A 5,087-nucleotide genomic window follows, 5' to 3' on the forward strand; every position below is an offset into this window, starting at 1 on the left:
GAAATCATCGATGTCGAATGACACAGAGACAAGTTCTCCCTGTGTTTGTGTGAAGATGCCATCGCCTCGTAGAGCATCCGGCCGTTCCACTCTTGGTTTCAGATGCGCGTTGCCAGCACAACCAGTGTCTGTTGTGGATAGGGACCCTGCAGAGCACTCGCTGTGCAGAAGGAAAAGGTGTCTCTTAAGTTGGTTTTTACTAGTGTCACAGATCTCTTGTCCAGTGCCCTGCACAGGTAGAGTGCATCAGTTCTCTCGCCCTCTGAGGTCTTGCTTCTTAACAGCAAGCACTGGCTTTGGCTCATTAAATGCAGTATATATATCCAGGTATGCACAATTCGTTTGTGTTTTCAGATGCCTAGAAGTGCCTTTCTGAGACTGTAGGTGCTGATGAACTGAATGTGTCTGGTTTGTATGAGCCCAAAATACTAAAGGACATCCATTTGAACATGGAAATTTTTGTTGGAAGGCAGTAGAACGAAGGCTGCACATGCCAGGATTGTAACATACTCATATGGAAAAAGCTTCTTCATTTCACAGCTTTGCATACTCTGAAGGAGAATTAACAATCACAGGAGAGATGGAAATTCAATCATAAACCACTAAAATGTAATGTGTCCAAGGTATTAAATATACAGTCTTCTCTTATTGAGAGATTTATGGTTCTGTATTATTAAAGAGAAAAGAGAGGCTATGCAAAAAGGTCAGGGAAGGAGACTATTTAGTTACCCATTCTGTTACAGTGAAATATCTATTCATGGACAAAATTGTCCCTTAAGGAAGATGGCTGTATCTGTACCGAAGCATTTCTGTGGATTGCTCCTCATCCTAAAGTCGGCAGAACTCCCTCAAAATTACGTTTCTCCATCCTTCAGCTTTGGGTTTGATAAAGACGGATCCTCTCAGTTTATGTTTTTAAATCGGCCGGTACTAGCACAAGTCCCTCCCCAGTGCCTTCTCAGTGTAGTACTGCAGCCTCTCTCACTCCATCACCCCAGGTGAAGAGGGTTAAGCTAAGATATGCTCATTAAATGTGTGTGATCTCATATAGTCATTAATGGAAAGATCTTTCTAGTTCAGTATCAAATTAGATTAACATTTTGCAGGTAGATGTGGATAAAACAAAGTGCAATGCAAGAAGCAAGGGGGTCTTTGGCTGCTCTGAAATACATTTAAAATGGAAGGGTTTAAAATTAAATATGAAAGTGAACAATGCGATCAGTACAGTAATTCTAGAGTACTTTAATTTTTGGTGTCTATAAAGTGTGAACATTGTGCATTGTAGAATTCTGAGTGTAAAATGTCCACATCTGTTTGGTGAGTTACAACGGGGTGAACTAAAAATCTTGGCAGTTCAAAACCAAACAATTGGGTCTGTCGACACCTGGGAAAATACAGACAGCAGTCTGGGAGTATAGCATGAATGTATTAGTAGATGTTTCTGCAAAAACAATCAGCAGCGATGTTTTTAATGAAGCTGAGACTTAAATAATCATTGTCTTGATTTCAAGGGTAACATTTTACTGTGTTCATACCTCTTGCAAGTCCTGCTACTCCTGATGCCCATATTCTGTAGAGCCTCAGCTGGAGCCAACAAAATTCCTCTTGGCAGTAGTAGCTTATCCAGTAGTTGCAGGAATTTAACTAACAGAAAACTGTCTTGGAGCCCTTTAAACAGCAGATGGTGTATCTACCTTTGTAGAGCATGTTTGAAATGTACCTTGGGAGCAAGTTTCACTTGCATTGGTGTATGCATTGGTGATGCCTTCAATTCTGGCAATTTTTGAAATAATTCAAGAGGAAAATTGCATCGAAGACTTGGAGAAATATGTGTCAAAACAGGTATAAGAGAGACAGTAGGATTTTTTTACACCACTGACTCTTCGTGACCTTGAAAGAGTCTAGTGAAGTGTAATTACAAGAGTATTTACTTAGGGCAAACAGTTTTTTGGCCTGTCTGTTGATGTTCAAAGAGAATGAGATAAAACAGGCCACTGATTTCTTTGGTATTTCTTCCAGTACATTTTGTTTCTCAGAATTCTCAGGCCCGTGGTTCTCTGTGCTCTCAGCTGCTTCAGAGCAGACTTCATCAGTCAGCCCCGGGAGCATGGGAAACCCATGGGTGTACAAGGTGGTACGTACTTTTGGTGACCAACTCTACCAGTTGGTTTTCTGATGAAGTACGTTGCTAAGCTAAGACAGAAGTAGCTTTAAAAAGAAACCTCCAAGGAAAATATATTGACTGTACTGAAGTACAGCTTTTTCTTTTATGGCTACACTTATGGTTTTTAGGTATGATGTGCAAGTCTGAATTTACAAGGGAGACACACTCTGGAGAGTACACAGAGTTATAAAAAGTGCTTCAGCATGTACTGCTAAGCTAAAGTCTCCATAAACAGTTTATTATATTCTATGGATGAAAATACACAATAGCTCTGCTTTTTTAAACAGCAAAAGAGTTTGGGGTTTTTTTTGAAAGTCAATTTATTTTGAATGCTGTTGCCTCCCTGAAAAGCTAAAAACTCAGTGTGCTTTGTGGGTTTTTTTTTTGTGTAGCACATTACGTTACTGGGGCAGGGGAGGCAAGTTGCAGTTTTACACCTTTGTATCGAAAAGTGATAAGCGAAATGGGAAGATTACCCAGTTTCTCTTTGTCCCTGTCATTCTTCTTTTATCACATCAGCTTCGGCAACTCTGCTATTTAAAGAAAAATAGGATAACAAAGGAACAGCTTCATCTTCTAGCTCATTGTCTAATACAATGCTATCAGCTGCCTGTATTTTAGAATTGTGGGTTTTATTTGATTCTACACTTGATTAGATTTCTTTCCTTCTTAATGGAAAATATTCTAGAACTGAAGAAAGAAGCTATGAATACAATATATATAACATGGAGCTTAAAGAAGGACTCAGATGTGTAGATAAAAGGCCACTGTATGAGTAACTCCTGAAATCTTGCAGTTGTGACATTCTTTCCTTAATACTTAATACTTTCCTTAATTCCTTAATAGGAATCAGTATCACTAAGCTTTTTGCAAGGTATTAGGGGTTTGGGCAGAAGCAGGGGGTGCGCTGCATCAGCTCACCATGGAAACATGCAAGAGAGACATAGGTACTTGGACAGATTGGAGGTTAAGGAGGTACAGACATGCTTTCTGTCCTTCTAACCACTTTCACTCCTGCAAGAAGAACGAACTGCTAATTTCTGTAGCTGCGGGCCTTCTGAGTTGGTATAGTGTTTAATGCATCACCACTGAGTTGACAGTTTCATAGCTGGGGATGCTGTGCAAAAACATCCATATGGCTTAGGTCTCTGCTTGTAAGACTACAGAGCAGAGAGATTCTGAATTTACATCACTTTGTGTGTGGCTCTGCAGCAAAAAGGCATACAAGTCTGGTTTCATCAAGATCTGTTTTCTGCTTAATGATATGTTAGCTTAAAAAAAGTATTGTGCAGAAAAACATTGGGAGAGGAAGAGAATTAATGTCACTGCTTAGTGGTACTAATCAGTGTATGGAAGCCGAGCACGAATGAAGTATATATAGGAGTAGCTGGTGAGGATTCTCCATTCGGCCTCAGAGAAACTTTAGATTTTGTTTCCATCCCTGTCTTCTGCACTGTAGTCTGGTTGTGTAGTGTGCTCAGGCGTGCTCTCTGTTGTTTGGAAGTAACCACTTGGTAATCATTCACCTCAGAGTCATCTGTTCTTCTCAGACCTGCTGATGGCAGTCTTCATCAGAGAACATCAGAGCGGGGAAAAGTGGGAATATCTTTGGGGCTGGAAATCACAGAGGAAAGATGACAAAAGATTGTCCCCCCAAACCTTTTATTTCACTTTTTTTTTTTTTGGGGGGGGGAGTGGTGGCATTGAGAGTTTTATCAAAGGATAAACAATGTAATTTTTATGAATCTAAATAAAAATCAAAACTGTGCAGGGGCAGTATGGTATTCAGAAAGACTATAGGTGGCAGCATCATAATGAAATAGAGTTTACTTGATGTCTTTAGCCAAACAGAGATCAGTCCTCCGTTCCTTCAACAGCATGTCATGAACAAGTATACAAAAGAGTGTGAATCAAAAAGAGCAGATGAGAAACTTGTTGGGGTTGATCACCGATTAAGCAAACAGTTAAAATAGGTCAATCAGTCTCTTAGATCTGTTCGTCCTCAGTTTTGTAAGCATGGATGAACATGCAGAGATGCAGAGATCCTCCTTCTTGGTGTCTTGTGTGGTCCATGCAGGCCAGCAGTGATAGCTGCATTTTGCTACACTGGCACATAATCCAAGCATGAAAAAGAAAATGCTATCCTCATCGGCAGTATTCTCCCAGGATTTTGAAAGGAAGATTTTAAAGGAAGACAAGGTAGTGTGTTTGAGTGAAGTGTTCTGAATTTTCCTAAGTGGCTCATGTTTTTAGGACACTGAAGGTAGATGGACTCTAAAGACTGATTTTTTTCAGAGAGGAGTGCTCAACAGTTTATGAAAATGGAGCCTATTTCAGGTATCTTACATTTGGCTTCCAAGCATGAATGCATCCAACTTATTTTTGATAAAGACGGCCCTTGTTTCAGTAAGGAGGATAACATTTTTTATTTCTGTCCCTGCTACTTACCGTTAAGGTTTATGGGAACAGTTAATGTGGTGTTTTACCTTGTATCAGTGTGTGCTATTATTTTCTCCTAGTGTGCTAATTGCTTTATAGCAGAAGTGAGAAAATTTTTTATCCACAGCCCAGGGAGAACTGTTAGACCCATTTGTCAGGGCACAGATTCACTTTCTTTCTTGTCCAGATGCATCCCCCCAAAATCACCCAGCCCCAAATTATCAAAGTGAAGTCACAGATTGTATCTGGTCCATGGGTTTCTTGTTCCTCACCAACCTGCTTTATAAGAAGATACTGTCCAGTTTACTGCTCTCAAATATTCATTTTGAATATGTACTTATCTCAAAGGTTATTTGATTCAAAATAATGCGAGCTATGGTAGACAATATGATTTTTTTAATCTTATAGCCTAGCTCTTTTTCACATCTTTCTGTAAGTGAGATGAAAGTATGCTGCAGACTGTAAAGCCGGCTTATCTAATTGC

The sequence above is a fragment of the Fulmarus glacialis genome, unplaced genomic scaffold (genome assembly GCF_000690835.1).
Source record: "Fulmarus glacialis isolate BGI_N327 unplaced genomic scaffold, ASM69083v1 scaffold1023, whole genome shotgun sequence".
Taxonomy (NCBI): domain Eukaryota; kingdom Metazoa; phylum Chordata; class Aves; order Procellariiformes; family Procellariidae; genus Fulmarus; species Fulmarus glacialis.